The sequence below is a fragment of the Vulpes lagopus genome, chromosome 7 (genome assembly GCF_018345385.1).
Source record: "Vulpes lagopus strain Blue_001 chromosome 7, ASM1834538v1, whole genome shotgun sequence".
Lineage (NCBI taxonomy): Eukaryota > Metazoa > Chordata > Mammalia > Carnivora > Canidae > Vulpes > Vulpes lagopus.
This window is the reverse complement of record NC_054830.1, coordinates 102,002,705-102,019,580: the sequence shown is the minus strand read 5'-3', so window position 1 is coordinate 102,019,580 and position 16,876 is coordinate 102,002,705. Positions and strand designations below refer to the sequence as shown.

Here is a 16,876-nt window from a genome sequence, read left to right as displayed (position 1 = left end):
TTTCAAGACCCTTACTGGATGCCTTGAAACGGTGCATAGTACCAAATCCTATATATACTATCTTTTTTCCTATGTACACTTGTTAGTCACAGTGAGAGATTAACAATAACTAATAATAAAATAGAACAATTATAACAAAAGTTCATAATAAAAGTTATGTGACTGTGGTTTCTCTCTTTCTCTTATTATACTGTACTTGACCTTCTTGTAATGTGAGATGATAAATGCCTACATGATGAGATAAAGTGAGATGAATGATGCAGGCACTGTGACACAGTGTTTAGTGACTATTCATCTTCTGACAATACCTCAGAAGAAGGATAATCTACTTCTGGATGAGAGTTGACTGCCAGTAACTGAAACTGTGAGTAATGGAAAATGTGGAAAGCAAAACCACAGATAAAGAGGGACTACTATATATCCTAGGGGAAACCAAAATTTCTTCTTCCAGTAACAAAAAGAAATGCTGAGCAAATGGATGAAAACTTTCATTGTGATGTTCAAAACAGTTAAGATAAATACATAAGCATTAAATTTGGGGGCGGTGGGTAGAAAGAGATGGATGGGATATGACCATCCTGAACTTGTCAGGACAATAATGATTCCCTAGTTTACAAATATTCCCCAGTAACATAGAGAAAAGTACATATGCATCTTTCAAACAATATGCTAAGTCTGCGTCCAAAAGTACTAAAACAGAGATCAAAGATGGCAGTGAAGTAGGAAGACCCTAGATTCCTCTCATCCCATGAATACAAGTAGGTAACTATCAAATCATCCTAAATATCTCAGAAATCAGCCTGAAGACTTACAGAAGAAACTCTACAACTAAAGGGAAAGAAGAGGCCATGCCAGAGAAGGTAGGAAGTGTGGAAACATGGTTTAGGGGAGAAGTGGATCACAGGGCCTATGGAGGGAAGAGAGCCACACCCACAGAGAAGGGTGAGAGAGAGGAGCACACAGGGGAATGCACAAGGAAAACAACCCCCCAAAGCCATTAGCTTGGGAAATGAGAAAGATTGAGTTTTGTGAGTTCTTGCAACCAGCAGCGCTAAGAGCCTGGAGTTTTAAAGGTCAGGGGGCTTGGCTGGGATAGAGCCCAGAGGGTTCCTGGAGAGAAGGTAGGCAAACAACCAGGGGGCAGCTGGTGTGGAAACAGCCATCTGAAGGGCACCTGTGGCCACAGTGAAGAGTTTATTCACTTATGTCAGAGAGCATCTCTGGGAGGCAATGTTCACAGAGAGGTCTCCCCAGGAGAAAGGTTGCTGGCCAGTGCTATTTCCCTTCCCTATTTTTTGACATAAAGACAGAGCCACTGGCAGGAGGCAGCACAGCATGGACACTGGCTGACTAACTTGCTTACACCAAGACCCACTCCCCTGCACTTTGGCAGGACTGCACTTGCCTCAGTCCCAGCATGGCAGGTCCCTCGCCCAGAAAACCAGCACAAGCCCCAACCCACACCATATCTCCTGACCAGAGAGTTTCACAGGGCCTCAGGTCTGGTGGAAGTGGTGTCAAATCTCATTCCACAAGCAGACCAGAGTAATCTAGTTAGAACTTGCCACATTGAGGCCAGGGACTCAACACTACCTACAGCAGGCAAGGAGAGCCTCTGCAGATGACTGGATTGAAAGATAGAGTAGCCAAAATAGAAAAGAAGAGTGCATGCAGCACACACCAGAGATACTCCCTGAAGTAGCAGGCCCAGGGCACTACATGACCTCTTATGCATAAGGCCATTAATTTCAGAAGCAGGAGACAAAATTGGATTTATAAACACACAGAAGAAGGGGGAGACTTAGACCAAATGCCAAGATGAAGAATTCATCCCAAATGAAAGAACAAGATATGGTCACGGCTAGAGATCTAAGTGAAACAGATATAAGTAACATGCCTGATGGAGAACTTAAAGCAACATTTGTAAGGATACCTTATGAGTTTGAAAAAAAAATAGAGGACATCATGGAGATCCTTACCGCAGATATAAAATTTTTTTTTAAATATCAATCAGAGGGATCCCTGGGTGGGCAGCGGTTTGGTGCCTGCCTTTGGCCCAGGGCGCGATCCTGGAGACCCGGGATCGAATCCCACATCAGGCTCCCGGTGCATGGGGCCTGCTTCTCCCTCCGCCTGTGTCTCTGCCTCTCTCTCTCTCTCTGTGACTATCATAAATAAATAAAAAATTAAAAAAAAATTAAATATCAATCAGAGATGAATAATGCAATAATTGGAAACAGCCTTCATAACAATGAAAAGTAGGCTGAAAGAAGCAGAGGAACAAATCAGTGGCCCTCTTCTCCCTCTGCTCCCATGTTCTCTCAAATATCTCCCTTTCTATTCTAAATGACATGCTTGCTGGATAAAGTATTCTTGGCTGCTTGTTTTTCTTATTGAGCATGCTAAATATATCATGCCAGCCCTTTCTAGCTTGTCAGGTCTCTGCAGAGAGGTCTGCTGTCATTCGATATTTCTTCCCATATAAGTTAGGAATCTCTTGTCTTGAGCTGCTTTTAGAATTTTCTCTTTATCTTTAAAATTTGCAAGCTTCACTATTATATGTCAGGGTGTTGGTCAGTTTTTGTTGATTTTTGGGAGGTCCTCTCCATTTCTTGGATATGAATCCCTGTTTCCTTCTCCAGATTAGCGAAGTTCTCAGCTATGATATGTTCAAATATACTTTGTGGTTCTCTCTCTCTCTCTGCATCTTCTGGAATCCTAATAATAAGAATATTATTCCTTTTCAAGCTATCATTTTCTTTTTCAAAGCCTCTCCTCGTGGGTTCATAATTGTTTTTCTCCTCTTTTTTCCTCAGCTTCCTTCCTTTCCATCAACTTGTCTTCTTTTAAAAAATTTTTTTTTACAACTTGTCTTCTATGTCACTCACTCTCTCTTCTCTTCTACCTCATTAACCTTAGCAGTTAAAGCATCCAGTTTAGACTGCATCTCAGTTAAAGAATTTTTAATTTCATCCTAATTAGATCTCAATTGTGCAGTAAAAGAATCTTTAGAGTCCTTTATGCTTTTTCCAGAGCCACCAGTAATTTTATAATTGTACTTCTGAATTGTATCTCTGACATGCTACTTAAATCTATATCTAGTAGATCTGTGTCAGACACTATTACTTCCAATTCTTTCTTTTGTAGTGAATTCTTTCTTCTAGTAATTTTGTCCAGTACAGAGTGCCTGTATGAGCGAGCAGAGTCAAAAATATCAACCACAGCCTAGGTAAAATACACCCTAGACAATTCCAAAGAGGTCAGAGACCAGAGAATAAAAGAAAAAAAGGAAAACAGAACAGAACAGAACGAAACAAAAATACTATGAAAGTGAAAAACAAATATAATAAAATAATAAAACAATTTTTTAAAAAGGGGGTAGGGCAGAAGTGATGGTAGAAGGAGAATATGGTCTCCCTGAGGGGACCTGGAGGGTGATCCTCTTGGTTCTGAGTGTATTTTGTTCTGTATGTTAGAAGGTGCTAAATTCCAAATTTATATAAGCCAGCAAAACTTATAGAGAGACCCAACATCAACCACAAAACCAGAAACAAGATAAAAGAGGGGGACAGAATGAGAAAGAAGAAAGAATATAATCTCACAGAATGACCAACATGGTGCTCCACTTGGTTCTGAGTGTATTTTGGTCCATATGTTAGAAGGTACTAAGTTCTACCATTTTAAAACAAAACAAGACAAAACAAAAACAAAAACAAATAACTTATATTTCTACCAAAATTACATACATTTAAAGGAATCTAATTAAGAATATATCTTAGACATGTAATTGTAGAAATATGAAGGTCAAAAAGGAAAAAGCTTAAAAATGAAGAGTTGGTGAAATATTGTAGTTAAGGCAGGAAAAGAGAAAAAATATTGGGAATTTTAAACCTGAAAGATAAACGAATCATAAGGAAAAACACATCGAGTTCTATATATTATTTTCCCTCAGTCCTGGAACTGTGCAATGCTGCTTGGTCAGTAAACTTGTTCTTCCTTTGTTTTTCCTGTAGATCTTCTGGGGGAGGGGCCTGCTGTGCTGATTCTCAGGTGTCGGTGCCTGGGTGGAGATGCCCTGCCCCTCACCAGGTGGCCAAGCTCAGTGTGAAGCTATTTGTCCTGTGAGGCCTTTGTTCCCTGTATGGCCATGCCTTTCCCAGGTGAAAGGTAAAAAAAAAAAAAAAGAAAAGTGGTGGCAGCCAGATCTCCAGCTCTAGAGCCAAGAGTTCCCCTTGAGTACAGAGCTGCAGTCTCTCAGTGCACACTGGTCTAGGTCCTCCTGGGCGTGAGGCCACTGATCTGTACAAATGCAGGGCACTCAGCGGCAGGAGAGTTTTGCCGTTTTGAACCCTCCCCAGTTTGGCATGTCCTGGAGAGAATGGAGGATGGTCAGCCTTGTCCAATAACGCACCCTGGGAGCAAAAGCCCTGTGCTTCTAGACTTGTGCAGAAGTCTAGTGGGATAGACTTGAAAGTGGGATAGCCCACTTTCTTCAGTTGCTGGGCTCTGGGGTAGAGGGATCTGGTGCTGGCCTGTCTACTCTATGCAGTTCTCCCAGATTACCCCAGGATGGTTGTGGTTTTCCAGCCTTTATCCTGATTGGACCCCAGTTTGTGGTGAGCTTTCTCCTGGGTGCCCCTATTCTTACTGTGTCTCTGGGAATATTGAGACTTCACTGTCCATTCTATGATTCTGCCTTATTTCCCCCCTGAGCACTTTTTAATCAGGGAAGACTCAGGCACAGATTTCTGAAATTCCCAATTGTCCACTGCCCTGCTTTCCTGAAGCAGCCTTCCATGGCTCCCTCCCCCACGGTTTATCTTCTGATATATTCCCTTCGTTCCTCTTCTCCACCTTCTAACCTTTTCAAAAGTCATCACTTTTCTCTCTGTAGCACTCCACCTGTTCTCTCTTTACATCTCAGGTTGAATTCATAGGTGTTCAGGATGTTTTGAAAGTTATCTAGACAGCTTTATGGGACCAGATGAATTGAGGACCCCTACTCTTCTTCCATCTTGCCTTCCTCCTCCTTCTCTTAAGTAAATAAATTTTTTAAACCAAAGAAAAAAATCTTAAAAGCAGCAAGACAAAAGAAGCCAGTAAATGACAAGGGAAACTTATAAGGCTAGCAGGAGAATTTTCAATAGAAACTCTGCAAGCCAGAAGAGTGTGGCATGATATATTCAAAGTACTAACAGGGAAAAATATGCTGCCCAGAATACTTTATCCAACAAGGCTGTCATTCAGAATAGAAGGAGAGATAAGAAGTTTCCCAGACAGAAACTAAAGGTGTTCATGACCACTTAACCAGCCCTGGAATGTTAAAGAGGACTCTTTGAGTGCAAAGGAGAGATCAAAAGTGACAAACACAAGAAAGCATCAGAGAAAATGTCCAGAAACAATGACACAAGTAATAAAACAGCAATAAACACATGTCTATCAATAACTACTTTGAATGTAAAAGGACTAAGCCCTCCAATCAAAAGACATAGGGTGTCAGAATGGAAAAACAAAACAAGCAAAGAAACAAACAAAAAAGACCCATCTATGTGCTATCTAGAAGAGATTGATTTTAGACATAAAAACACCTGCAGATTGATAGGGAGTGAAGAAACATTTATCACCCAAATGGATGTCAAATGAAAGTCAGAGTAGCAATATTTTATATTGAACAAACTAGACTTTTTTTGGTCTTCTATTGTTTTTATTCTGCTTTGGTATCAGGGTAATATTGGTCTCATAGAATGATTTCTAATGTGTTCCCTCTATTCCATTATATATATAATTTTGAGAAGGATTATCATTATTTTTCTTTTTAATGTTTGTTGCAATACACCAGTGAAACCATGTGGTTTTGGGCTTTTTTGTGATGGAAGATTTTTGATTCCTAACTCAACTTCCAGTCTTGTTATTGGTCTAAGAAGATTTCCTACTTCTTGGATTCAAGATTCAAAATCCAATTGTGGTAACTTTTGCATTTTTAGTAATTATTTTTTTTCTAAGTTATCTGATTTGTTAGTATATAATTGTTATAATAATCTGTTATTACACTATATATTTCTATAAATCTGTTGAATCGTTTTCTCTTCCATTTCTCATTTTGGTTTCTGAGTCTTCTCTCTCTTTCTCTCTTTCTGTCTCTTAGTTAATGAAGTTAAAACACTGCCAACTTTATTTTTTTGGAAAAAATGGTCTTAACTCTCAATGTTATGTTATTGTTTAGTCTGGTCTCCATTTATTTCTGATTCTTCCCTGTTATTCCCTTCCTCTACTAAATCTCAGCTAAGTTTTCTTCTTTTTCTAGTTCCTTGTGGTTAAATATTATTTACACGTCTTTTTGTTAATACAAGCATTTATAACATAAATTTCACTCTAAAATCAGCTTTTGCTTCATCTCATTGTTTTTGGAATATTGTGTTTTCTCTTACTTTTGTTTTGAGACATATTTTGATTTACTGTTTGATTTCTTATTTTTTCCATTGCTTATGCAGTAGTGTAGATATTTAATATTTAAATTGTATATTTCCCAGCTTTGTTTTATTTTTGATTGTTATTTTTATACCATTGTGGTTGGAAAATATACTTGGTATGATTTCAATCTTCTTAAATTTGTAATATTTGTTATGTCTCTTTTTATGTGATTTAACCAGGAATTCTTCTGTGTGTACTTGAAGAAAATGTGAATGATATTTTTCATGGATAGAATGTTTTATATATATCTTTTAGAACTATGTACATTGAAGTATGTTTTGAGTAAAGAAAAATGTTACTGTTAAAAAACAATAAATCAATGACTTTAACTGAGAGTGCTCATTTAAAATAAAGCATATCAGAGGAGAAATGGACAGGGGGAGTGGTGAAATAGGTGACAGGGATTAGGAGTACACTTATCTTGATGAGCACTAAGTAATGATGTATAGAATTGTTGAACCACCATATTGTACACATGAAACTAATATAACACTGTATGTTAACTATACTGGAATTAAAATTAAAAAGTTAAAAAAAAAGGAAATTGCTAAGAAAAAGGTGCTAAAACACATTAATGCAAACGTATGTCATATGTTCCATTCAATTCAAAAGGATTAAAGAAATATATATATATATATATATATATATATATATATATATATATTTAAATCACAGCATGTGGAAACAGCTATGGTACTTAATTCTTTTCTCACTGATTTTATCACATAATGGAAATTTTTTAACATTATACCTGCCATGGTTATTGGAAAATGATAAATAATGACCCTGCAAAGATATAAGCATATGCATTATGGGCAAGAAATGCTAAGGATTAATGAAATAAAATTAAAGAGATTGGAGTTTATAGTAAAAATACAATGAACTTAATGATAAAACACTATGACATTAGCTTTTACTTAGGGATGAATTATCTTTTTGTCTGTGTTTTAGACTACAACAATAATTTTATTTCCCTTAATGAATTTAGTTTCCACTGAAGTGTTTCAAAATGGTTTAAAAATACATTTTACATTTTTTCCTACTTCCTGTGACATTCCTCGTGTCCAAAGGTAGAATTAACAAGACTTCATGGGTGATATAAGAGTGGTGAGAGAGAAATCCAAGATATTATTCAGGTTTCTTTTTGGGAAACTGGGTAGATTTCATAGAAATGAGAAAGAAAAAAGTAAGTTTGTGGAAAAATATTGTGAGTTCAATTTTAATATGTTGGAATTTGAGAAGCTAATGTGCTATCAAATAAATTTGCTGATATGATTCTCAAGAATGAGATCTTAAGAGGACATATTGATTTGAGTGTCACTAGATATAAATAATCTCTGATGCTACAAGAGTAGATGAGTTCAAGCATGAGCGCTATGGACTGAAAAGAGGAAACATAAGTTATTGAGTAAATATTAACTCTTAAAAGACAAATCTGGAAAAAGGAAAGACTTACAGCAAAGAAAAGAATTAATGAGGGCCTGGTGATGGGTAAGGAAGGAGGAAGTCACTATTGGAGGTCTACCCAATTAGAAAAATTCCAATTAAGAAAATCTTGGAAGTCTGAGAAGTGAGTCCCTATGTCATAAACACTGCACATGGTTTATTCAGAGACAAATCAACCACTTTTTTAGACCCACACCATATTTCATCTTAACACTTGGATTCTGTGATTTGTGATTTTTTACTAGGAATTTTGAGTACCAAGTTGCTTTAAAATTCACTCTGGGTAGGTAGCAAATTACCCCCCCCCCCATTTTCTTTCAACATCTAACAATTCAGACACCTTTATGAAGTGGTTGACTGCTCAGAACACAGAACAGGAAAAATTCAATTCAAAGTGAGGTATCAAAACTGCTGTGCTTTCTTTGTCTCTAGATCAAGTCATAAAGAAATACTAGAGCCTAAGTATAGAGAACCTAATGCCAGGTAATAATTTGTTTGTTTTCATTTTTTAGACAAGCTAGATTACATGTACTATAACTTGGAGAGGCATTACTTGATCCCCCAAATATCCTTGAATTTAAAGGAATTATCTATCAGATGGGAGTCCTATGAAGAAAGCCAAAATAGATAAGTCATTTGAGATTTACTGAGTTGGGTCAAATAAACCTATATTCTTTCTTTCTTTCCTTTTTTTTTTTTGTTTTTTTGTTTTTGTTTTTGTTTTTTAATGAGAGTTTACTAAACTGGTGCATTAAAGGAATGATGTAGACCCAATACATCTGTATTTCAGCAAGGCATTTGACATGAGATTTTCAAAGATAAGACGTAGAGAATTGATTCCTGGATAACAGAGCATTTAAATGGATTCCTTAAACCTGTTCAGCAGTGTTAGGTTCTTAAATTAGAAGAGGGCTCAAATAAATGGAATCAGCAATTATGAAGGCTTTTATATTAAAGATTTAATGAAAGCTAGCTAGTCTGTAAATCCTGATTCTGTCCCTGAATAGCTCACCTCCTCCCTGCCTGTTTCAGGTTTGAATGAAGGCTTGACATCAGTTAAATATGAGGTCCTATTCTAAAGGATAGGCATGAAAAAAAAATAAAGGATAGGTATGGGGAGCTCTTGATTTATACACAACAGTCAAAGGAAGTTACATGGTACATTGTGAAGAACAACTCCTATGGGGTTTTTGGTTTACACAGGCAGAAACCATATGGGTCAAATGATTTTCACTCTGACCGTTTAATATTTCCCCCATTTCATTGTACAGTATCTGGTGGCTCACCACTGGGGACCCTATTGAGAAAAAAAATGGCAAGGATATGTATGACTAACGAATTCTATCATACAGTGATGATAAATGGAGTGAATCTAATTTTGCCAAAATAACAACTTGACAAGATATCTTTGGAGGTATTCCATATGACACAAGGTATTGTTCCTTGCTATTTACTTGGCTGTTTGATTCTCTATAACAGTCCGTCTGAATTATTTCAGTCCCTAAGCTTTCCAGAAGAGTAATATTTTTTTAAAATTTTTTTTCCAGAAGAGTAATATTGAGATAAGATCATTGTATATGACTCTAAGCCACTTCAAACTCTTGATCCAACCAATCCTATCTACATCATCCCCATGCATACACACATTTGTGTATATAAATGTATAAACACACTCACTGATTGCAGTATATCACATAGCTGTCCAATCTATGCTTAAAATGAGGTTTGTTAGTCTTTGAGTACCCATACAACTTTGGGGATATATGGAAATAGGAGAAAGCAGAGGATTTCTTGAACAAGGGTTCCCAAAGTTTCACTAGAATACCTATAGAGAAAAGCTATATACAGAGAGAGAATATATACATTGTCACTCTATCTTTTAAAAATCTTTTATGAGCATTTCATATTTTTACTATTATTTGTCCATCTATAATCATAGTGATAAATTTACATAGTTTATAAATAATGTGCATATATTTGAGCATATATTTAACATTATCTGATGGATTTTTCCATGAAAAACATTTGAAGATCATAGCTCCAAAGCATGTGAGGGCATGAGAAATAATTCAAAAACAGTAGGTTAAAAGAATTGAAAAAGTTCAAATTAATTAACTGTGATCTAAATGTAACACATAAATTCAAACCTGAGTATAACATATAAAATAAATTATGATGTTTTAAGGAGTGTGTGTTTGTATGTGTAAGACAGAGAAAGAAAAAGGTTAGTTGGATAGTTGAAGGGAGGGTTGTTTAGAAACATGAAACTGGACACAGTAATACCACTTGTAGATACAAAAAATAATAATAAATTGAAGTAAAAAGACATGTATTTGGTTTTATGGCATAAACAACATAAGAACTATTTAAGTTTAAAATTGTATTTCAACATGCAAAATAACTATTATATATTACCAAAATTGACAGAATTTATTAGCTTTTTTTTTTTTTAGAATTTATTACATTTTATTGGGCTACAGCCTCAGACTTATTCATGGATGCTCATTCAACTATTGCTTGTGGGCCATGATGTCAACTAATAAAATACCTTTAAAAATTATCCATAGGGGCACCTGGGTGGCTAAGTTGCTTAGGTCGGTAAGCATCTGTCTTTGGTTCAGCTCATGATCTCAGGTCCTGGGATAGAGCCTGTGTTGGGCTCCTTGCTCAGTAGGAAGTCTGCTTCTTCCTCTCCCTCTGTCCCCCACCTCACTTGTGCTCTCTCTCTCTCTCAAATGAATAAATAAATTGTAAAAATAAGATTAAAATAATAAAGATTATCTACAAGTAATACCACCACCACCATTTTAGAATTTGAAAAAATTACTAGTTTCCATTCTCTACGTAATTTTAATTTACAACTATAGGTTTTGATAGTACTCCTATTAGAACATTAATTAAAAACAAAACAAAATCCTGATGTAACAAATTTTATTTGAAAAAAAAGTCTCTATTTAGCTAAGCAAAGATGTTAATATGTCTTTAATCATCCTTGTTCTGTATTACAATCAAGTCTTGTAAAAAGAGCAATAAGAATGAGTGAGACTTACCAATATACAGCCTTTCCCTACAAGATGAGTAATGGCTGGAGGATGAAAAGTGTCAAACCCCTCAGGACTTCCCTAAAAGGAAAAAAAAAGGGAAGGGAACACATTTTGAATTCACATTTTTGGTAACTATTTGATGCTGGTGAGATAAATCTAAGTCAGCTGATGAGATAAAAAATGGAAAGCAATAATAGACACCTTATAGATTAATGAAACTGACTAATTGGGATCCCTGGGTGGCGCAGTGGCTTAGCACCTGTCTTTGGCCCAGGGCGCGATCCTGGAGACCCGGGATCGAGTCCCACGTCGGGCTCCCTACTGGAGCCTGCTCCTCCCTCTGCCTGTGTCTCTGCCTCTCTCTGTGTGTGTGACTATCATAAATAAATAAAAATTTTAAAAAAAGAAAGTTATAAAAAAAGAAACTGACTAATTAATGCTAAGAAATAATACCATCAAAAGGGTATCCTTGGTATAAAGTATTGTAACCCATTACATTTAAAGAATGGATATAATTCCTAAGTTTTTCTCTGATGATATAATAATCAGGCTATAGGATATTAATTTGATTAACCACAAACCCATTTTCTTTCCTTGAAATGACAATTTACCTTATTAAAACATAATTTTTTCAATTTTTATATGGTCTTTAAATCTGTTTTTTTCTTTTTTATGTTGCATAAGAAAATGAGCCACTCACTACTTTTTTCTGTTATGTTACTTGTTATTCAGATATGTATTATCATAGATTCAGAAAACACCATCTATCAAATTATACTTATAAGCTATAGAACTCTTGTCCCACATCCAAGTGCCTGTTGGACTCTAGAACAGTTAACAACTTTCAAATTAACAGCACAGGACTAAACAAAATATTTGAGGCCATAACTATAATAAACTATAATGTACATAAAAACCCTTTAATATATCAGGATAGAAAATATGCAAGTCAATAGCTGAATATTGACCAGATAAGTGAAGCTCAAAGAAAAGTAATATATAGTTAATATTTCACCTACTGTCACATATTTAAGAACATAAAATTGAATTCGGTAACAAAGATTAGGTGGTTCCATCAGCTGTTTAATGATTATGTGGTCATTTGTTACTGAGGTCTAAAGAGAAATCTGCAAAATTTCTACCATTTACTGACCACAGAGAAGTAGGCATTTAGAGTTCATCATGATTTCTCACATCTGATCCAAAATGTCCCCTCCTACACACACTGAAGCGTTTTACATTTCTCTCTTCCTAGAATGTCCCCTTACTACCTATTCAAACATTATTCATTCTTTCCAAACCACTCTAAACTCACCTCATCAATGGAGGCTTAATTTTTTTGCATTCAGAGGCTTGTTCCAATACTAATACATATTCCATCATATATTTTTCACATACATGCCTTCTTTCCTCACCTAAGTGTTTAGTTTATTAGAACAGAAATCATGCTCTACATTTCTGTGTGTATTCAGAAAGTCAGATTCTAGTAGAATTCTAACCACTCAGCATGGAAAAAATATATATATGTTTTCATTACTTAGTAATTGGTGAGTCTTTCTACTATACACTATATCTGAAGTGGTTAATGTCAAAAATTCCATTGAGAGATCAAGAAATGAATTTTGGTTTTGAAGAGAGGAACTGCTAGTCTGTCTTGTTTGACAAACACTTCTTGCTCAGGACTAAAGAAACAATATCAGAATTATTTTATTTTCTACATGCCTTTAGTGGATAATGTTAAAATCTTACAAGGTATTGCTATAACCTTCTGCTAAACTTTCAAAGAACTTAGGATCTAAAAAACCTAACCAAAATAACTGAGTTGTTATGTGCCAGATGTGTGCCTCATCTATACGTATATATGTGTGTGTATATATATTATGTTGATAATTTCTTTTCATATGTAAATACAAACTAATAAGGGAGAAACTACTGTTAGTTTCCCTTCTTTTCAGATGAGGAACCTGAAACAGAAAAATATTGAGTTACTTCCCCAAAGCCTGCTAGTCAGTAAATGGTAAAGATGGGATTTAAATGCAAGCAGTTTGACTCAGAGCCTTTCATATTAACTTCAATAATATGCTACCTTGTCTACAAGTCACAAATGCTAGATAAATGAGAAGAGAATGCCAGAAGGAAGGAATGAGATAGTTCAGTGTCAAAATGTGAAGCTGACATTTTTAAAAAGCCAGCAGCAATTCCTAAAGCATCAACTTTTCACACCCCTCTCCCCTATACCCCGGGGAGTCTTAGAATCAATGTTTTCAGGTAAATGAGTCAAAAAGTTATAGAACTTTAATCTTGATATAGAAATGTATTTAAAAGTTTAGAAAAAATGAACTTTCTTAGATATTTCATGGGCACTCAACATTATCAAACGTCTTTTATATTATAATTTAAATTGTGCAATTTAAAGTAAGATTTAAAATAGCTTTTAAATTTGATCTGTACTTTTACCTCTCTGTTCTTGAACAACTTAAACATTTTTATATTACCATTAACAAATACAGCATATGTAAGAACTGAGTATAATTTTGAGCTTTTAGTGCTACAAATTTCACATTTCCCTAAAGGAGTCCTTTTCCCTAAAGTATGCACATTTCATAGAATAAAGTAATATTTAATAATGGTAGTGTTCAAAATTATGCATGAAGATACTCTTACTCTTTCTTTCTAGAAGCTGATTAACAAGTTATTATGTCCTATAAAAAACATTTTCCTGAGATTTATAGTATGCACTTAACTGTGAGGTAGATATCTTTGACAGAATCCTCCTGTTTAAAGATAAGGAAAAATGGGTCTCAAGCATGTTGAATCACTGTCCAATGTTACTCAAGTTGTTCTTAGAAGAGCTTGGGTTTTTTCCTTTGTCCTTTGAAATCAGGTTTCATGTTGTTTCTTTTTGTTGTATTTCTTTTGTGTACCATTGTCATCATTTTCTTACACTTCATATTTGGCTTTTACTTTTCACAGAAAAAGTGAATAACAGACTCTCTCTCTCTCACACACACAAGATCAAGTATGTTGTTCAAAAATATGCCATTTGTTTTTAAGCCATAATTTACATAAGATCTTCCATTATAAATTTAGAAGCTCCTGAACTATTCCTTGTGTGCACTAATCATTTTTTTAAAAATTCTGTGAGCATCAGTGTTACAAATTAAATCCTATCTGATGGTCACTAATTTTAAATCTTAGAACACTAAGGGTGATTTTAAAATATGTTATAAACAGGGGTGCCTGTGTGGGTCAGTCATTTAGGCATCTGACTCTCCATCTCAGCTCAGGTCATAATCTCATGTCATGAGACTGAGCCCCGGATCAGGCTGCACACTCAGAAGGGGGTCTGCTTGGGCTTCTCTTCCTTTCCTCTCTTTCTCTCTCAAATAAAATTTTTTAAAAAATCTTTTAAAAATTGTTATGTACACCAATAGTTAAGGAGACCCATAATATTGTGAAAGGGGAAAATATATAAAGTATGCCTTCTCTGAAATAAATTATAGAGATGAGGGAATTTCTGAGGGTTATAAAGGTACACAATAATAAAAAATATGTGCACTTCTTTTGAAGGTTCTTTAGTCTCTAGTAATAATTCTGTGAACAGATATGAAAGATACATTACTTAATAAAATATATGTGTAATGAAAAGACAAATATAATGTTTCCATAAAAGACTGTAGAATATAATCAAGAAAGCAATTGGCCTCATCCACAGGAAAAGCTAAAAGCAGCTCTATATCTCAGTGAAATTCTTTCTTATAATTACTCAGTATTATTCAGCCTCTACTCCTCCCTCTAAATCATTTCTTCAGTCTCACTATAAGCCCCCGTGCCTGAGTCCTCCAAGTGTAGCTCAGTATCCTCCCTTTTTCCTCCTTCCCTTCCAGGTTGGCCTCAGGTCAATATCTTCATACACCCTCTCACCAAAACCCTCGTTACTTGGCCTTCCTGCATTCTCAAAATCACTAGACTAGCACAACTATCCTTTTCTTCCATTCTAGACCTTCTTTCTCCTAACACTGACAATCTGAAATTCTTACAAACAAAATGCCTGATTAATGGTTTCTTTATTAATATTAATGTACTTTGTCCAAAAATTGGGGTTGGAAAAGGATTAGTGAGTTTATAGCAGCATGATGACATACTTCTGACAATTAACTGTAGAGCTTTGCCCAAGAATCAGAAAGCCTAGATCTTCACTTGTCTGTATTTAAAAGGTAAGAGGAGATGCATGCCCACCTAAATTGTGGGGTGGAATATGCTTTACCAATGATGATTTCAGATTCTTTTATTTTTTAGATTTATTTATTTATTTATTTATTTATTTATTTATTTATTTATTTGTTATTTGAGAGAGAGAGAGTGTGTGGGGGCAAGGAGCAGAGGGAGAAGGAGAGAGACACACAAGCAGATTCCCCAGTGAGCATGGAGGTGGACTCGGGGCTTGATATCCTTAGAAAACTACCCAAGCCGAAACCAAGAGCTGGACAATTATCAGACTGTGCCACCCAGGTACCTCCCCCCTTTTAAAAGATGTATTTACTTATTTGAGATAGAGTGATCATTTCAGATTCTTGCTAACATGTAAATCTAAAATAAGCTACACTGTTAGATATTCATAAATGGCAGCTGGCAGCACACCCACTGCTACTCAGATTGCATATCTTCCAAAAAATATCCAGAAATAGATATTTTAAAAACATGCTAATTTACTAATTCTTTTGATAAGAACCAGATGAGGATAGGGCCAGAAGTGTGCAAATTAGTGACATCTCTGCTTTCTAAGACAAATGTGCATCACTTTCCTTGACGCTGAGAGTCCCAAATGGTATCTGATTGACAGCAAGATGGTAACTGCAATGTTATCACCATGCCTAACTCACTGATGTTTCTGACTGACAGGTGTAGCTAACAGTTGTAAGGCTCATTTCTTTGCTGAACACCAATGTTACCACCATTTAAGCATCACAGCAGATGATACCCCATTGTAAAATGAGTCAACCATATAGATATCGAATAGCAGCAGAAGATAGTTATGTATGTTTAAGAAATGTGACCAGGATTCCATGAACCATACAAATTTTTTGAAATAGGAAATTGATATATTTACTTTATAATTAGTGGATAATTTAATTAAGATAAGTTTCCCATAGGAATAGACTAATAATATTTGAAAGAGCAACAATTTTTGCTGTGTTGGAAAGTGTGCTAATTATCTTACATACAGAAAGATAATTTGTTTAAAAAAGATGTTTTGTTTTGTTAAACTGCAACTGTAGTAGCTAGAAAATAATTACACTGAAAAGGACTCTAAAGACTGCTCCAATATCTCAAAAGAAAAAGAAAGCAAACAAATGAAACACTTGTAAACTTCATACCTATATAACTATAACTCTTCTCCATTCTCTTCTCTGTTGTGCCCTCGCAAAACAAATGGTTTGCCTTTACTAACTCTACTTCCAAATGTTCTCTTCAGAGAAGGAAGGTGGGAGGATGGGGTGACTGGGTGAAAGGCACCAAGGAGGTCACTTGATGTGATGAGCACTGGGTGTTATACTATATGTTGGCAAACTGAATTTAAATTAAAAAAAAAAAAAAAAGGAGGGCATCCCGGATGGCTCAGCAGTTTAGTGCTGCTTTCCACCCGGGGAGTGATCCTGAAGACCCAGGATCAAGTCCCACTTCGGGCTCCCTGCATGGAGCCTGCTTCTCTGCCTGTGTCTCTGCCTCTCTCTCTCTCTCTCTCTCTGTCTCTCAAAAATAATAAATAAATAAAATATTTAAAAATAAATAAATAAATAAATAAATAAATAAATAAATAAATAATTTTTAAAAAGGAGAAGAAAAAAAATGTTCTCTTCATACATTAAACATTTACTTAGAGATTCCTGGCGCTGACTGCTATATCTGAAGTT

The 16,876-nt window shown here is 35.4% G+C and overlaps 1 long non-coding RNA gene across 1 annotated transcript in view; it reads right to left on the bottom strand.

Annotated features, from left to right (window-relative positions):
• The window catches only part of LOC121494299, a 923,457-nt gene that overhangs the window by 605,497 nt on the left and 301,084 nt on the right, over positions 1-16,876 (bottom strand). The window contains exon 2 of the long non-coding RNA XR_005988785.1: positions 10,968-11,039. This is a non-coding gene — a long non-coding RNA (uncharacterized LOC121494299). The remainder of the gene's footprint in view (positions 1-10,967; positions 11,040-16,876) is intronic.